General features: G+C 37.9%; 1 protein-coding gene across 6 annotated transcripts in view; it reads left to right on the forward strand.

Moving 5' to 3' along the window:
- The window catches only part of ZBTB20 (zinc finger and BTB domain containing 20), a 503536-nt gene that overhangs the window by 145862 nt on the left and 338103 nt on the right, over nt 1–19571 (forward strand). For all 6 annotated transcript variants that reach the window (XM_042031786.1, XM_042031783.1, XM_042031788.1 and 3 more), the window contains one exon: nt 16991–17066. The gene's annotated coding sequence lies outside the window, so the exon portion shown is untranslated. The remainder of the gene's footprint in view (nt 1–16990; nt 17067–19571) is intronic.

A 19571-nucleotide genomic window follows, 5' to 3' on the forward strand; every position in this document is an offset into this window, starting at 1 on the left:
ATGTTCTTGGATTCTGGATTGCTTAGAAGGAGCGCCCTGATGCCCCTTGGTGTTCTTGCACGTCTTAAATTTGGAAAGACTTCTATTTAAATTTTTGTTTAACTTATCTGTTCTCTTCCTCGTTATTTTTACATGGAGAAAAAATTGATCGAGCCCTTTGTATACATTTCCTTTAATGGGATTTAAATGCAGTGTTGTTTTCTTGTGCTTTAAGGTTTAAACGTTGAATATTTCCATTTAACTAGCTGTCATTAGTTAGTATTTATATAGAGTTTGGGTGATTATAAGAAACCCTAGGAACAGATGTATGAAGTGTGTTTTATTTAATGCTTCCAGTATTATTTTCCAAGAAATGAATTTCAAGACTATAATACAGTTGTAACTGCTGAGTAGTTATAATGATGCAACCTTTGCTTTGACTCAGTCACCTGGTACAAGGCATGCTGTGATCTTGTGAAGAGAGCATGGTTTGGTGTATTTGTATACTCTTAATTTATCAAGGTATGAGGGTCGACTCTTTTTTTGAAGGGGCTTTCATATTTCAAAGTGGTTGGATACTTTTATGGTGTTGTCATCTTGAAAGCAATGCCATCGGGATACTTTTGGTTTTGTAAATGGTCATGGTGATCAGGGAGCACCTTCAGTGCTGCAGACCAGCAAGAATTCTTTGAAGAGAAGTAGTGAATGGTGGGAACTCTTCATGGAATTGTACAGATCTGTAAGCAGATAGGTCCAGCTGTGAAACCTGAAGTTGACCTAGGAAAATGAACCTTTTTTGTACATCACAATCAAAAGCATGGGCAAAAAGTTCCAAGAGCAGAGATCTATTTGAGGTGCACCAAGGGGTGAAGGGTAAAAAAAAATAAATCGGTGGGTTAAAATTCAGTCTCTGACATATATGGAAAGATGGTGCTTGTGTTTTTGTCACCAATAAATATAAAATATAAAATATGTATCTGGAAAAAAAAGTGTCCATTCTTAGACATACAATTTTGTTTAGATTTTTTTCAGCATTTGACCTATTAGGTATCTAACTCTTGGGTTATACCAACTGATTAAAGAAGACAACTAGGAATTAAATTGGCTCAGTGAAACAAATTCTCTTCTCTTACACAGTTGTAAATAAGAAATAATCCTGGATTTTTGTACAAGTGTCAGTGCTCTGGATTTACTGTAGCTTATATCTAAAATCAAAATTTGGCCAGTTATCTAAAATTTGGGAGTTTCAGTTTGTGTTGTGAAATAGGAGTTGGTTGGCATCGACCTCCTTTTGCTGAGGTCATCTGGTCTGCCCACCAAAATCCACGTTGCAAAAAATTTTCATTATCCATAATACGCACCATTCCTGAAGGATGACTCTTGTGCCTAACCTTTATTATCTCTGGAGAAAATAGTTAAATACAGTCTTCTGGGATTTGCTACCAAATATTTAAACTTCTTATTGCATTAGAAATAGTAAATCCATGTAATGAATTGTAACTAGCAATGAATCTGAGAGGCATCTTCTGGAAGTAACTTTTTGCTAAACTTTATCTGTATTCAGACACTGTTGGTAGAGCAGGTGAAAGAGCTTGAGGTCAAGGGGGTGCATAAATGATAAGAGTTCTGTGTGATCAGTCTTGGAGGTCTCAGTCTAAAAAGCATCATTAACTCAGTGTTACCTTTCAGTGCCTTTCTAAAATCTTCATTTTAGATGAGAGGCCTGCGTGCAGAATTTAAGAGGCTTATTTTCTTATACAGAAATAATGCTGCTAAGCTGCTAGAAATCTCAGCAGCTTAATATAAATGTTCAAATAAAAAAGTTAGTATTTTAACTGTATAACCTTCAAATATAATTAATAATGAAATCCTAAGCAGGAGCCTAGGGGAAAGCATTTGGATTCTTTCTATTTGTGGAATAGGTGCAGGTCTCTAGTGTGCAGTTGAAAATAGGGACTAAATATGAGCTGATGATTTGGAAATCACTAATGTGTGCTGCTGAATGCAGCCACAGTTGGGATGTAAAGTAGAGCACAGGAGAAAATGAAAACAGAGGGACCTGAGCCACCAACTTCATGCTCAGATAAAATACCAAACTTGTGTTCTAGGTGGGGATATTCAGATGCTTTTTTTTTCATTTGGCCTGAGGATTAAATTGATGTTATCCTGCCTGTGCAGGATGTAGTATATTATTTTTTTCTTCACTCTTTTACCAGTGCTACCCAAATTATTATTATGGAGCTTAATTATGGGAAACCAAAATCACAGTAAGAGGCTGTGTCATGACTACATGTGTGATGAGCCTGTTGAGATTTGTAGCACAGCAAGATGCTTTTCAGAAACGCTGCTTCCCAGAAAAAGGTGCTGGAGGGAGTTAATCCACAGGTGGTCGTGTTCTGACTCAGAAAAGGCCAAAAGAAACTGTTGAGATCATGAAGGGTGTTCTCCGGAGTGGCTGGAGTACATTGTTCTGTCTGTGCTTACTTTTCAGAACCTGTGCACCACTTCCATGCGTGAAGATTGCATGGAAGGCCACCAGTTTTTTCTGTAATGAAGTGCTTAAGCTCTGCAGTATTGGGTGTATACAGGAGCTATGGGATTATGTACCAGAATTTTGGCCTCAGTAATGAAATAAACAGAGAGGAAAACTGTCTGCAGATACTTGAATCATGAGGGATGACCGCACAGTACTCTTCCAGAGTGTAAGTGGAAAAGGCAGAAGCCCTGAAAAGGACCAGTTCTTTCTTTTTAATTTCCAGGTCTTTAAGCAGCTTGAAGCACATGGTGTAGGTTTGAGTAAGGTATAAATGTGTTGTGGGGTCAGGGGTTGCTACATTACAATACTTGGAGTCACATGATTGGGAAGGAAAAGAAATATGGAAGTGGAAAGTGAAGTTTGGTGTACACAGTAGTCAGCATTCACACATTGCTGTCACACTGTGTGACCTGAGGTACTGTAGTTATTTCCTATGTAGGTATCAGTTGCCATTTTACTGACAGCTTCTGGAAAAGTGATGGTATTGGCTAATGGAGCAATCATACTGCTTGTCAGAGAAGAAAAATTATTTTTAGACTTGTCTTTTATAACAACACCCTGAAACGGTTGATGATGCCTAAAAGAGGCAACACAGAAGTCAAACTGTTATTTCACATGGCCTGTTTTTCAAACAGAAATAAGCAAAAATCTCATGAAATGTGGAAAGGACACTACAGATTCACTCCCAGTCTGCTGTTTTAGACCCCCACCCCAAATGTGGTAGCTTCCAGGGCTGCATTTCAATCCTGGGGCACCTCCTCTCTTGCAGACCGTGTTGTGTTGTACACCATCCATTCTCTTACAGGGGCTGCATCATTCCTCCTCCACTGCTCAGCAGCAATTACTCTTTGATGCAGAAGCTGGAGCCTAGGTTTTTGTGACCATCTGTGATGTTTCTAAGAGAATCTCTCCTCTATGCTGCCTTTTCCTTGGGAAAAATTATTTGCTGATTGAGCCCATGTCCAGCCCATTGCTAACAAATTCATTAATGCTTTCAGATTATGGTGGATCCTTCTCCCACCTCAAGCAATTGAAGGATGTACTAATGAATGGCTGTTTAGCAACTTCAGATTTCTAAACAGCCATTCAGTCTTGAAGTCTTTTATTTAACCTTTCACATGTGATGGTTGCATCTGAATGTGCCTTGCATCTATTGACACAGTTACATATTGCTGAAGCCAGAAGCAGACTGGTTTGAAGTTGTAGGAAAAGAAATTATGTAGAAATTAACTTTTCCCCTTACTTTGGAATCAGAAGGATGTTCTGGATGTCTTAGGACATTAGTAGGTAAAGTTACTAGGTAGCCAAAGTATTAGGAAATTCCTCCAATAACATACTTTTTATGCATAATGATGTTTCTTGGTGATACATAATCTTTGTTCCACCTCAAGAAGTTAATGAGGAGACTACTTCTCATAGGGTTCATTTTTATGAGGACTGCTGAAGGTCAGAGTAGGAGAGAAGAATACACTTCCAGTAATTTTCAAGAAACAATTAGTTCAGTGAGCACTGGAATTTAGACTTTCTACAGATTAGTGTTATGGTTGATTGACTTCATGATAAAGAAGATGTGACCTCTCACTGAAGTATTTCCTGGGTTCTGAGGTGTTTATAAATCCAGTTCTGTGGTACTTAAGGCATGAACTTCTACAGTTGGTTCTGTCTGGGAGAAATGAATAGTTTTGCTCTCTACCCCTGCTTATTTATCCAATTTTTTTAATTTTATGAAGTTTATGGGAATCAGCCTTTTTATTCAGGGTGATAACCTTCTAGCAAATCTGGTTGAAATTGGTAAATTTATTAGTGAGAGGATATATCCAGGCAGGATATATCCAGGATATATCTAGCCTTAAGGAAACCAAGAGAAAAAGCTGGTGTCCAGAGGCAGGATATCTTTAGTTATTCCAGGCTCAGCCAATGATTTGCTCTATGACCTTTGGCAAACCACTTGTCTCTTTATGCAGTAAGAAAATACTGATTGATTGAATCGATCTCTGCGTGGGATGAGGGTAATTTTCAGATTCCTGACTGAGGATCTCAGGGTTCTTTATTGCCAAATACGGAGAAGGTAGAAGGTAGTGGTAAACAGGCTGTCAATATTTTCTGAAGATACGCTGTCATTTGTCTTGATAATGATTCATACTGAAAGATTTAGGCAGGTTCTGCTGTTTGAATAATGCAGGTGAAAATGTTTTTCTGATTCAAGGACAGTTTGGGTATGGACTGTGCAGCTTGAAGAAAGGAGACCTAAGATCATTTGTGAATTTGAAAGGTTTACCTGAACATTACCTTCCCATTAATAAAATATCCTGAAAATTAGGAGAGATTTGTTTAACTCTTCCTGTACTATGTGTGACTTACTGAAATTTGCTGTAAGAAAAACAGATTACATAAGTTTACTTGCTTGGGTTTAGTTTTTTTTCCAGTCATATGCTGGCAAATTTGTGAAAAGTAAGGCATGAAGGTTTTTTCATTCCTGTTACCTGTCTGTAATGTATGCTGGAGCCAGTCCCTCCCTTCTTTTCTTATTTGATCTTGGGATGCAACACGTGAGCCATGCAGTGAGAAGCTGGGTGTTGGCACCAGTTACAGCAAACAAGTATTTGGAAGACTGCTAAATCAAACCAGCTTAAAGCTTGAAAGAAAACCTTTACTAGACTGGCATTTATTAAAAATACATATAGCAAATAGTTCTTAATCATTATTAGCTATTACCACTGCACATTCAAACAGTTGGTTCTTAACAATCCCATATTTTTCCAAGCATTGCTTAAGAATTTGCATCGAGAAACTTAACAAATAGTATTTTGACCAGCTGGAAGAATAAAAATCACTGTGTTTCTTAATACCTTCAAGTTTAATATTAGATATAATCATCCAATGTTCTGCACCCAACAGACCAGAAGTTGTCCACAATACCTTCCAATAAAGTAGCATTGTAGCATTCAAACTGCATTGGGAATGCATAAGAGAAACGAAAAATAAGGATTTCTCAAAAAACAAAGTAGTAAAGGAAACTATGACAGCATTATACTTGTAACCTGAACTGTGTGAATTTTAAGTTTTCTTTTATAAGCCATATCTGATAAAATGAAAACATGAAATTTGCATGAAACATGACAAAAGTTGGGATTGCTACAAATCATGTCCCTCAGAGATGCCTACAAGGTTATGAAAAGAAAAGAGCACCTGCATTTCTTTTATATATGTGTATATATATGTCTATGTGTGTATAAACAAAAAGTTCCAAAGCAAAAGTGCAGAAGTTTCTTTTCAATCTCCTTTTTCCCCTATCCCAACTTTACTTAGTCCTTTCAGACTCTTTTTTACAGAAAACAAAAAAAGGCACAGATTTCAATCTTTTGGGTTGCAAACTGTCTTTAAAAATCCCTTCCACTTTAATGTTTCTGGCTTCTGGCTTTCAAACAATTGCCATTTTACCTAAAAGGGCAACATGTTTACAGATTATATGTGAAATCACTTTCAAGAGTAATGTGTTTCCTGAACATTTCTATTTTTAGCACGGTGATAGCTCAAAGCTAAGAACCCTTCCTAAGAGGAGCTGTACTTGTAGGAACTTAAAGATAGGGTTCTTTATTTTTTTCTGATACAGACACATCTTATTGTGAGAGACATCCTAGGAAATAAGAGACAATCCTCCTCTTATTCATAGATGTGAGGCTTTTCTCCCCTCCAGGTTAGCCTGTGTAGTTTTCTATTCAGGAACTAACTGGGGTTGCTTCCAGTGCAAAGTTAAATCTTTAATGTGCTTTTAGCTGGTTTTGCCGAGGGTTTGTTGTTTTTAAATTGTGGGGCATGGGGTGGTGCTGGTGAAGTTGTTTTTAGATGAAGTTTAGGAACTGGAAGATAGGTGAGCCAGAGCAACATGGCTAATGAGTTTTCTGCAGGCCATCAGCAAGAGTCTCACCAGTGGTATGTGGACTGTCATCCTGCTTTCAGAGAAATTGTGGTAATGCATGACTCTTCAGAAGTCCTACAGATAGTGGTCTGGAATATTTCATTAGGATTTTAAGAACAATAAGGAGATGCAGATTTAATAGGCTAATATGTTTAAGTGGCCTTGGTACCATCTTATTTAACACAGTGGAATTTTTCTGCAGCCTGCAGAGCTAGGAAATAATTCTGTACACATTCACTGTGTAGTACTTCCTCCTTTTGGACTTAATGTGGCTTAGAACTAAGAAAAAAACAACTTTTCTCCTGTAATTCACATTCAAGATATATTTATTTGTTTCTGTGAGCATCAGGGCCCTACTGTACTGGTTATTTTTTCTTAATGCAGACCTCCAGTCAATGAGGACAGAAAGGAGATCACTGACTACATAAAACCCTAGGCTGGTTTCAGTTATAGCTCAGGAAATGGAAAGTTTCTTTCTTGCCCAAGTATGAGGCTCAGTCAGTCAGAAAATATAAAGATATTAATGTCATAATATAAAGATATTACTCTTTAACAATGCCCTTATTATATAAGGGCATTGTTAAAGAGTAAAAACTTCAGCTAGAAAAGAGAAATGCATGAGGGAGAGTTTTGTGTCAGATGGCTACAGCAGAAGATCTGGCAGCTGGACTTCAGAGTTCTGCTCGAGCATCTCCAGATCTGCTGGGGGAATAATGTAGCTGTTGTTGGCATCACTGTATCTCTTAATGGAAAAGAAAGCATGTTTCTAAAGAATTTTGAGATCCAAGGATTTGGAAAGGCTGAATTTGCTTGGAAATTTTAGCCCTGTTACTATACCAACTGATTAAAGGGACAGTTCACTGCATGTAATTGAAACCAAACCTCCATTCAGTTGATGTTAAATAATACGGTATTTTATGTAATAGTCTCTATTAGTATGCACAGATGTATAATGAGAATTTGTAGGTACATGTGACTCCTAGAATATTGTTCTTTCTATTGTAAACTGTTGCCCTAAATTTTGGCTTCTTACCGTATTTCATTCTTTTGCTTGCATACATTAGAATAAGTGGCCAACAATCCTTAAAAAGGTAGCACAGAGTGGAATAGCAGTTGGTGTTTTGTACCTGGCAGGCTTTGTGTATTTCCCAAGTGCCTTTACTGTGGAAGGTACAAGTTCAAATTTTGTTCCTTATGCAGTGTTTAGGGGGGGGAGGGGAGGGGGGGCAGCAGAGCTTGAGATGGTGCTGGCCTGCATTAATTCAGAAAGAGTTCTTCAGCACGTGCAGAGAAACAAAGCAGTTCCTCCATGATAGACCCACTTCCTTTTTATAGTTATTTGTAGAGCAATTGCTTGAAGAGTGCTGAGTTCTTTCTGTGGGAGGTGCAGAGGAGGGAAGAAGAAGAGTTTTAGCTCTTCCATACTAATTACAGGTGGGTTCATCTTTGGTAAATGTGGTAAATGAAGATGTGTCTCAGTTATGACAACAGAAGTCTTGAAGGATCTATCCTTTTAATTCTTTCAAGGTATACTGAAGAAATAAAAAATTTAGTTGTATAATATGTAAATGATCCTTTTTTATTTATGAATATTATTTTCACTGTCTCAGCAATTGGGCCTGAAATATTTTTCTGGGCTTCATTGCAACATAAAGGCATTAGATCAAGAATGTTCCAAAATTCAGATTGGCTGGTATTTGCTTATATCACCATGACTGAATGTTACCAGTTTTAAAATGCTTTTTTTGTTGTTCAGGGAATTTTAAAACAGCTTTGATTTCAAACATGAAACTTGGCAAGTGACTGGTCCATAATGTGTTCTAATCACTTCTGGTATTTTGGAAAAGACTTGAAAAAGATTGAAGTTGTTATTTTATTAGAAATTTAGTTACCACTTGCAAATCTGAACTCTCATCTTCTTTACCTGGAATGTAATTAGCATATGGTCTTGTAGTTTTTGCCTGGTGTTAGTGTTAACATGATGGAACTTAATTTTGTGTTTTTCTGTACATGGGGTTTTGTTAGAATTTTTTTTACTGTTAAAAAGTTATATACCAGTTTTAATTTTGTAGTTTGGTTGACCACCAGGAGGATACATTTGATCTCATCTGTTTAAACATAGATTATGGAACAAGTTGAATACCCAATGTTTTTTTTCTAATCATAACATTCTGTTGTATCTTAGGTGTGTTTTGGTTTTTTGTAGTGCAAGTGGAGCCAGAGTGAATTTTAGTCTTTGAATTTCGAACAACTCAGTTCTTGCAGAAGCCTCATGAACTTGAACTCATACCATGTATTCTTCATCTTAAGTATTTGAAGCAAAGATAAATATTACATAGATTTAAGTGTGTGCACTCCACAGTTCAAGGTCCCTGGAATAAATATAATTTGTATTGGACCAGGCCGACAGGATGCTGAGGTCTCTGGATCCAGTCCTGCAATGTATTTAGATACACTTATTCTTCAGAAAATGGTAGCCATGCTTTTTAAAAATCCATTTTAAACTTATCTAGTCATTATGCTGTTGCTTTATTACCTAGATTTTGTAGGATGCGGCTGACAGTATAAAAATGTTTTTCTTGTTTTTACTAATATTGAAAGTAAATGGAAGATCGTTTTCTCTTTTTTTCTTCCAAATATTATTTCCTGTCCTGACACAGTGATCAGTTCAAATCATTGCTGATATATTCTCTTTTTTTTTCTTTTTTCTGCATTGTTTCTGGGGAAAAAAAATTACAATAGAGCTTTGCCAAATCACAGTGCAGGAACTGAACTTCCTTGAACTTTTATACAGTTCCAGCTGGGTTTGAATTTCTCTTCTTGTTGGATAATGTCTAATTAAACAAGAATTACATATATGGGCTTTATTGGGAGATATTTGAGAGCCTGCATCACTGTTACATTAAAAGTTTAAGCAGCAGATTTGCAGTACAGTCCAAAGGTCTCAAAGTCCTCTGGTATTAAATTTGCAAAGATTTCTGAGATGAATGAAATTGGAGGGGGTTGGTAGCATTGTCCCTGTAATATTGAATCTCAATAGCCTGTACAATAAGATATTGTTCAGTATCCTCCTTGGGCCTTGAGCTTAATATGGCAGTTACATAAACTGAAATAATGTGAAACTTCTGGGCATGGTTTGTGCATGACATTGTGCAAGATGGAGCTGGTTTTGGGCTCCAGGTTAATGGCCTTCTGGCAAAAGCATTAATAATGTGCTGAAGTAAAAGACTGCATTGATTCATGCTTCTGCACGTGGTGGAATAAAATCTGTCTATGTGTAATCTGGAGGAGTCCTGATACCACTTTGATGCACCTGCTTATATGAAGTCCAAACTTAGCCTGTAGTCCTGACTTTGCTTTTTATTAATTTTATGTACTTTTAGAAGGTCGCATGCCCCTTTTTACATGTCAGAATCCCAAGTTTCTCCCAAGGTCCTTGGTAGGCTGCAGAGATAAGGCATCTGCTTAGGGTAGCATAACAGTGATGGACCTACTGTCCATCTAAAGTCTATTGGTGCCGCAGAAGCCACACTTGCCCTTGCTGCTCTGGAGACCTGAGGTGCATATTTCCATCTCTCATTTTTTCCACTTCTCTGACATCAGAACCACTAATTCATGCCTCTCTGCTAATACCACTTCCCTCACTGTCTTTCTCCTGAGAGAAGTGTCACAGCTTCATCCTATTCCCTTGTCTGTCTGCAGCAAGAAGGGAAAATGGAAGCTTTGCAGTGTGAGCAAGGCAGATTCTTGCAGTGAAGATGGAGGAAAGAAGGTGCTTGTTAGGGAGAGGAGATGGGTCTAGGCTGCTGTGTGAGGGTAGAAGAAATACTGGAGATGTTGGGAGGAGATCAAAGGTCCCAAAACCACAGATGATGGATTTCATAGGTGATGGAGATGAGTTACCAGGTATAGTCTCCTGATGGCACATGTCAAGACAACGACCATGAGCAGTAAGTCAAGAGGAAGCGTGAAAACTTTCCCAAATTTCTCACAGTTGAAAACACATAGCTTTCACTCACTTATTCACTTTTCCTTTCTCAAGACAGAAGACATTAAAAATTATTTTGGCCTTATTCTTGGAGTGGCACAAGTAAGCAGAGGCTGTGGTGCTGGGGGTGTGTTCTCCATGCAAGGAAAGAGAAAGAGGCAGGATGTAGTGAACTTCACATCTTGATATTGATGAGTTTATCCTGGAAATGTTCAACTGCTATGTTTAATTGCTCAGCACTTAGGGATATGTAGATTTCCAAACAAATGTTTATCACTTTGATCTTCTCTGCCATATGTCCCATGAGATTTATGTGCATTACCCCAGGATTTTTCATTTCACCTAAGTACATTGCTTTTCATCCAGGATCTTGCCCTTTCACAGGAAAGGGTCAGGCTGAATTTCTTTGGGACAGATCTGTGAAGGAAGTGGAGAGGTAATAGCCATTAAACTTTGAGTGTACGCAGTGTCTCTGTGGGGATAGCTCAATGTCATTTCCTGTACCAGAAATCAGCAACAAAATGGCTTTAGCTGTTCAGGGCAGTTGAAATTCAGAAACTACAACTAAAAGAGTACCCTGTTTCTGAAGAAGAATTTAAGGATGTCATATGTGATTACTCTAAACTTTAAACTTTTCATCATTAGTACTAGTATTCTAAGAAAATAGGCCAGATGATCAGCCCTTACCACAGTGACTGAAATATATTATTTTATTTTGCTTTGCAAGGGAGCTAGTTTCACAACTAGACCGTACTAGTGCATAGTAACATGATGAAGTCAAGCAAACACAGTGAAAACCTTCTATTTCTGAGTTTGAAAACAAAAGTCTGTATTGCTTTTTGATAATGTTTTTTACATTTTAAGATATATTAAATACCCCATTGTTTTGGCTCATGCACATCTCCATTATTTGGATCTTAACAATTTTGATACCTTTCACATTTGATAAATTTCTTTTTTCTGAATCATCAGTTTTGGATGCTGTCAATATTTACATTCTTTTTCTCATCCTTAATGAATCTATGTAGTGATAATAATCCTAGCACCTATTGCTCTGCATCAGAGTAGATTCTTCTTTCTGTTCTTTTCTAACATTGATTAATAACTCATTGCTTCCTATCTGTCAGACAGTTTTTATCCACCTTATTGTAATAGTATTCAGACCATAATTCTGTAGTGCCTCTATGAGCTTCCTGTGTGGTAGTGTGTCAAAGGCCTTGCTAAAATCCAAACAAATTATATCCACCACATTTCCTTTATCCGCCCAGTTTGTCACCGCACTGAAATACCCATCACAATGAAACATTTATTGATGTAAGTTTCTCTGTTAAACCAGAATAAATGTGAAGGTTCTGCTGTGATTATGTGATAGAGCCTGCTTCTTAACAGGTATTATCATTTTATGCACTAAAGATAATATGAGCCATGGGAGATGATACCATTCAGCAGGAGCAGTGAGGCTGTGAAGATCAAAGCATTATGAACCTTGAAAAGAAGTGGGAGAAGCTTATATGCTACAATAGCTTGTAAAGGGCATAAGTAAAGTCTTCAAGCTGTATTCCAAGAGATGCTCAGTGAATATCAGCTTCAGAGCTGCTTCACAAAAAAACTGTATCTTTAGAGAAAGAATTGTTTGGGCAAGGCCTCGTGAAAGCTGCATGCTGTCACTGTTCCTATTCCTTGGGAACATAAACAGGATCTAGGGACAGCTTGTGCAAGAAAACAGTTGGAATAAGGAATATCATGGTTTTCAGCAGCCAACTTGATTACCATCATCGCCCCTGCGTAGGAGGAAAGCTTCAAGAGGTATTTAGAAGGATGCTGGGTCCCACCTGATTATAACAGAACTACCCATTTAACTCCTAAACATTAGGAGTCCAGGTCAGATCTTAAGTGCAGTTATAGAGACCAACTCTTCCGTGGGTTGGTAAGTTCAGCTTCTCATGTGCTTTCACAGCTGGGCTTCTCAAGTGCTTGTTGCTTACTCTGTTAGCAGTAGGAATAAATTAGGGGAGTGGACTGTGCTGTTAAGGGATCCAACACATTTAACAAGTATGAGGGTCCTTGTGGTGAAATTGATCCAGTGCCTGTTTCCAAGTGACCACTGGAATGGATTATACATTGCAGCTTTTATACAGTTGATTGTCTCTAACTTTCTGAAACTGAAATTTCAAGGAGTTTTAGTCTTCGCCCAAAGGCAGGTTTTATCATACCTGAACAAAAATAGTTCAAATACTGTTGGGGGATATGGGGTGTGTGTGAAATGTAGCCAAAAATACACCTTTTTCCTGATTAAAATGCTTTTCTAGCTGAAAGAGCCATGGTTTGTAAATTAAAATTTGTAATGGATATAGTCTTCACTGGGAAAGTAAACTCAAAGGATGCATGCCGTAAGGAAGACAAAATCTCTGTCGGCACTCATCTTTGCAGTGAACCAATAACAGGTGGAGATTTGCCATTTTGACAAAGAAACCTTTGATGTCCTGTTGTCCATTCCTGTGGTGGGAGGATCCCTTGATCCCAGCACAATGCTATAGGTTTTTCTCTGCTCCAATTCTGCTAAATTACAAAACCCCCCACGTTTCTCCCATCAGCAGCCCTGTGACTCTGGTTTGAGCCACAGTCCTACGGCTTATTCCTAGTGTTAGGAAAAAGCCTGGGCCAACTCTGCTAGCCAACACAAATGGCTATGAGTATGAAGGCAGAACTGGAAATAACCAAAATTCCTGCATGTTTTTGAAAGTGTAGTAAGAGCTCCAATTCAAACTTTTTGGGAAGATTTTTCAAGCACTGGCATTACCTTTTTTATTTCTTTTTTATTCTGTCACTCAGGACAAGAGACAGGTGACAAAAATAAAGCTGTATAGAGAGCTAATACCAACTAAAGTGCATTCACCTTCAAAAAGCAGTAACGTAATGTTATATCTGTATTAATAAGATTTGTTCTTTTGAGTTGCTGATGAACCTGAACAGAGCACTGTGCTGGTGTGTCTATACTGGTTCCAATTTCAAAGTTTGTGTATTTGTTGTTAGATGAGGAGCCTGTACAATTGACTTTTCTTTTTCGTGTCTGTGACACAATTACTCCATGGCTTTGCTTATGTTTTCAAACCTAAAATGCCAGAAAATAGTCTGGGCCATATCATGTAATTATTTAGATTCCAAAGTTGGAATGAGGTCTCTTGTCTGGCCCATGAGTATTTTTGAATATTCTCCTGAAGGTAATGGGCTTGGTTTTCAATTTGTGTGTGTCCATTTGTCATCCAGTGCCCTCCCCTTCCCTCGTTCCCTGGTTGTTGTTGATGAGTTCCTTTATATTATCAATGAGGTTTTTTTTCTTGAATAAGGACATCAGTATTTTACCTTCTTTGAGTAGTTACTTTTGGCAGTGGCTTCATTGTTGATTTCCAGTTCAAGAAGTGAACTTGAAAAAGATCAATTGACGGATGTTATAACTTCTATATGTAGAAATTTCTAAAGATATTGATTAGTGTTGTGCCGTATTCTCTTCCAGTCTTCCTTCTCCTCGTAACTGCTCAGTTATATATGACTCTAACTGACCTGCTCCAGCTGGCTTAAGGTACTCAAGGAAAATCAAAGCCTTACAGATACGGAACTTCTTTATTGCTAAGAGTTTGCAGAAGGCTGACATCTTCTGAAATGTTTCCAAATAACAAATTGCACTGTTTTTCCTTCTCTTTAATTTTTAGATTGAATGAATGTGATTCTTGTCAAAGTGGGGAATAAGACCATAAACATGAGTGAGGCAAAGCAGCGTTAGGGGCCTATGCACGTCATGGAACATTGCTAATGAACTTTGGTCATTGTAGAGTTGGTAGCTTTCCTCTCTCAGTTTTCAGACTCTGCATAAGCTTTATGGCAAGAAGGAATTGGCAGAAAGCAAAGTGAAACCTGTTTTAAAGCCTTAACTAAGAGGTACCACTTGCTCTGTTGTTAACACTTTACTCATGTGTCTCGTTCATGAGCTGCCATACTCCTAATTTTTGCAATTCCAGCTCTTGTGCTTCTCTCAAGCAGACATTCATTGACTGTTCTTGAGCCATGTCTCTTGCTTTCCACAAGGGGATTAGGCCACTCCTTTCAGTCAACAATCATGACCTCCTGCCCCACAAGTGTTAAACATTCTCACCTGTGCACAGGAAGGCAGGCTCTTACAGAGAGCTGTTTCTGACGCTCCCTTTCTTTTAATGGGAGGATCATAGTGTGTGCTAATTATGCCTGCCTTGACGAGAAGGGCCACCCTATCTTCAGGCACAATGCCCTCGTGCTAACTTACAGAGTAATGCCAAATGTAAAGCCATCCTTTCCCTTTCCAGTCAGAGGAAAAGAGGGCAAAGCATGAAAGACTTCTGTTTAAAACTACTAGGAAGGTACACTGAAGAGCAGTTGTCAGGGTTGTGCCCAGCATGGGAAGGAGGTGCTATGCTGTTGTGCTTTGACAGGAGAGGGCCATGTGTTTCCTCATTCTCTACAAGAAAATGGGCATTTTGGACAATACTCACAGTGGTGAAGTCCATGCACCAATTTATTCCTATTTAGGTCATCAGAATAGGGCTTCAGTGGTGTGTTCTCTATGCTGGCTCCCTACACAGGGAGGGATACATTTCACCCTCAGTGAATGCTCTTTGTCTTCTCAGTTGAGGTCAGTTTTTCACTGCATTCATTAGAAGAAATAGCTTTGGATTTTAAATACCGCTGCCCCTCTCCCTCCCTGCCAGCAAGCCAGCATTACAGTCCTGAAAATGTTAGAAAAGGGGTAAATTTGGAAGGGGAAGGAAGTGAAAGAAATGTAAGTTCAGAAGCTGAGGCTGTTATCACTTATGTGGCAGTTGTGCTGTTGCCTGCTTCTGATGGACTTAACAATTTTTTGCCTGGATTTCTTCACTGTTTGTCTACCTTATTAGATGTCAGTCAAGAGGAAGAAGGAAAGCTGTTTGATGTAAGGTTGTCTAAAGGAGCAGGAACACCTGTCTCAGATGGTTCCTTCAGGAAAAATTTCATCCAAGCCTATAAAGGTTATCTTGTGGCAGCATCATCCTAGTGCCTCTATCAGGGGCCTCTTGTTCATTCAAATGCTCAAGAATTGTTTCTAATTCTTCCTGTGCTGTCCCCTTCTGTGCTCTCTGCTTTCCCTTCTGCTCTTCAATACCTTTGATCTTGAGTGGAAAACTTAAGCCTACAAATAAGTTTGTGAGCTCTTTTTTTTTTTTTTTGTGGTATTGGTGAGTGTGTGAACATGTTTGTGTGACAGTCTGATACAGTGTGTTTTATTTTAAACATCTGTGAGGATGGATTGAGAAGCCTCATATAACACTGACATTTGAGGAATTGGATTTTTACTTACGGGAGAACAAAGTAAAATTACACCTAGGAATTGCTCCCAGCCTGTGGTACATTCAAAATCAGTGTTAGATTTGCATCCGGGATTTATTTGACCATCTCTGTGAGTGTGTTGCTGGTGAGGAGAATAGCTTTGACTTTGAATGGGGTAAATTAGGCAAGTTCTGCTGTCACCTTTTAAAAATAAAATTTAATGAAGTTTTGATTTGTTCCTTTAATGAGTCATTGGAACATTGTATGTGTCTGTGTATATTGCTGTATGGTTTGTTATTATGAGGCCAAACCCTGACAGCTTATTGCAAAATTGTTTTAATTTATTATTAATATTTTTTTGTTTTTCTCATTTCTCCTGGTTTTGGAGCCTTTATAATTAGATATAATTAAAACCACAGGTTTTAAACTCCAGCCTAACATTTAAACTCATATTTATGGCACAACCCCTGGAGTTTTATTGTCATTCCAACTATTTCAACTGCATTTTGAAAAAAAAACATTTTTTTGCATCTGTTCAAATGCTGTGTCTACAGCTACCACTTCTCAATCATCTGTTTTACACAGTAATGTGACATTTATTTTACATGATAAGAAACCGTGCAGTTTTATAGATGAGCTATTTCATATCCCTTAACAAAAGGTTGCAAGGGACCTTTTGAGTTGTACACTTTAAAAACAGCTTTCCTCTTTTTGAACTTGTCTTTCTCTGCTCCTCCATGCAACAGTCTGAAAGTGCTGCATGCTGTAGAACGAATTTTTTTAAAATGTTGTTGGCTGGCATTATGTAAAACCATATTTTCCCTTTTGGTGCGTATGTTCTGGTCCTAGCAATGTCCTTGTTTTGCTGAAATGAACATTTTTATCCTCACAGTCTTTGGTATGTGATGGTGTTTTTCTGTCTTTTTAAATTGTGATTTTTTTTTAATTAGTATAAGGTTGATTGTTAAAATTAAGTGGCAGAAGGCTTCTTTCCAAATTATTCAGAGATCCTTTGCTGAAGAAATATATTTTGCTACTCTCAATTGCCTTTTTGCCTTTTTCTTTCATAGCAAACTACTCTGGGAAGAGCTTCTTTTAACAAAAAAAAAAAAAAAGGCTACGCTTGACTGATAATGCATTGCTTTGGATGGTGAAACATTATGAAAGTTTAATTTTTAATTAAATCTGAAATACCAATTATAACTGAAAGAGATTTTAACCTGTTTCTTTTCAGACTGCCTGAAGTTACATTGTAGATGCTGAAATCACTGCACCTTAAAAACAAAAAGATTAAGCCACACTGCATTCCTGTAAGTAAAAGCTTTTCCGGTACCTTTTGTCCGTATTTTTCCTCTATATGCATCCAACGTGTTAGCACAGTAGCTGGTCTTGGATAAAGGTCAGAGTCCCCTTGAATGGGATTTAGAAGTTCAAAGGATGTTTTATTTAAAAATTAAAAAGGAACTTACATCTTGCAGATCTTTAATTTCAGACCACTGAATAGGTCATTCTTTCCTGCTTTGTTTTGAATATTAGGAGGAATACTGTGCATCTCTGTTTGTTGACTTACAGTTCCTGTCGCTTTGTCAGCGAGGATTTCTGCACGTTGGTGCAGAGATAACAGAAAGTAGCAGAAGATTCCTTTTAGCAGAAAACATAGTTTGTTCTCTTCTCATGATGTCGTAACAAATTCTTCTCCTTCGTACGAGAAAAAAACAAACAACTTTCTGATGACATCATGGGGGACTTCAGCTGCTCTAGGGTGTAGATGAAGGCAGAAATGCCTAATTCATCTCTGCTGTGACACGACAAAACAGTCAAAATAACAGCTACATCTCTCAGCAAGAAAGGAGTATTTTTCTAAGAGCATAGTTATTCCATAAAGGCAAGTCAGATTGCACATCACTCTGATCTACCCATATTTAGAATCTGTTTATTGAATGTATTTGGGTTAATAATTAAGATTTGGAACTTCAGTGACTGAACAACAGGCATGCAAAAGAGGATTGGAAAATATAGCATATTTAGATACTTTCAGTCTAATGAAATAATATATGACAAAATCCAGAAGCTTGTAGAAAGGGGAAAAAAGATCAATTTCAGTTGAACAGTACAAAGCTGTGGAATATTACAAAGCAAAGTCAGTTTGTTTTCTTGTTTAAGATCAAAATGTGCAGTCTGTAATGAAACCCAGAGCCTGCTTCTAAAGTGGTACTTTTGTACTCCAGTTTTAAAATACTTTAACTATTATAGGGGATTTATCATGCCTTTACACCCCCTCCCCCCCCCTTATTTTTTAATATATTTTAATGTTTTATTGTAAACTAGCTGGAGGGTACAGTTACACTGTGGGCAGCTAATGCCTGCCCCTGCAGCACACAGCGCCAAGCATGACTCAGACAGGCAGATTGTGCCATTCTGGCTCTACTCCACTGTGTTTTTACATTACTGGCAAGGGCCATGCCATTGTGTTGTTTAAATATTGTGTATTAACTGCAGGCTGTGGCCAGTGAATGGTATTTAACATTTTCTGCTCTTCATTGCTGAATGTGAGCAGCTTCCTTGGCCATCAGAGGTTAACCTTGCAATTACACTAGTGAGCCGAGTTGAAAACACTCGTGGATTTGCTGGGTCCAGCAGCAATTTAAAGGGAGGTGTTCAGGGAAAAATGGGGAAACTCTTCTGAATCTGTGAGTACCAAATTTCATGCTTGTCTTGCAATTTAGTGTGAACAACCGGGAAAATTTTTGTTGGAAAGCAGGAGTAATTCTCTTTCCAAAATGCAGCAGCAGCAGCATAAGAGTGAATTGAGGCAAGTTCTTTGAATCCTTAGGATCCAGATGGTCACTAAGTCCTCCATGGACAGCCCAAGAAAAAATAAGAGTAGCAATTGGTGCTGGCTGGGATGAGCTTTTTTTAGTTACATGAGATTGTAGACTTTGAAGGGGAAATAAATGCACAAGTTTAAAACTCATGTATAGGAAATATTTTTTGTTTTCTTTTTTTATCAAAAGTGTCAAGTGCATCCACACAGAGATGTTGAGCAGATTTCTCAAGGTCCAAGTAAATCAGTGGTCAAACTGGAAATGGAGTGTGGGATCATGACTCCTAAGACTCTCCTGCCTAGGTCTTTCCGTTCCATAAAGTAAAGGTCCATATTTTTAATCCTTGAGTTTCTTGTGCTAATAGCTTAAAAAATCCACAAACAAACAAAAGAAGCTGCAACAAAACAACACCCACAAAACCCCCCCACTTTTAAACTTTTAGCTGCTTTTAAGTTCTGTAGGCTTGGGATAGTCTGTCTCTGGAATACAGAAGAACAAGGTGAGGAAAGTTTTACATAAGCACACGTATCCTGTAAGATGAGGATGTGGTTCTTGCTATACCTCGTGTCCATGTAGCTAGTTACTTGGCACAATAAAAATAGTGGCACTTTTTATAGAGGAAGGTATGCTTTAAGGATTTCCTTTGTTTCCTGTATGTTTGCTGTAATCAGGTGTTTCTAATTGTAAGATCCTAAATAAGGTGAACTTGGCACAAGGTCTTTTCTGTATTAACCCAAAAACAGCAAAGAAAAAAGGCAAGCCATATCCTGGTAGTTTTGTATTTTATTTCTTCAATGAAAGTGTGGAAATCTGCTTTAATGTTAGGATGTCCCTAAAGTGACTGATTAATATAAGATGAGCCAAATTTTTGGCTAATATAAAATACTTGACTTGGTACATGGCATTAGAAGAAAATACAGGTACATAACACCTGAACATCTGTCAGACAGTTGCATGAAAAACTCCACTTTCTAAATGTGGTACAGATAT

Source organism: Corvus kubaryi, unplaced genomic scaffold (genome assembly GCF_017639235.1).
Source record: "Corvus kubaryi isolate FWS band 111438036 unplaced genomic scaffold, C.kubaryi_AGA036_p1.0 37341, whole genome shotgun sequence".
In the NCBI taxonomy this organism is placed as follows: domain Eukaryota; kingdom Metazoa; phylum Chordata; class Aves; order Passeriformes; family Corvidae; genus Corvus; species Corvus kubaryi.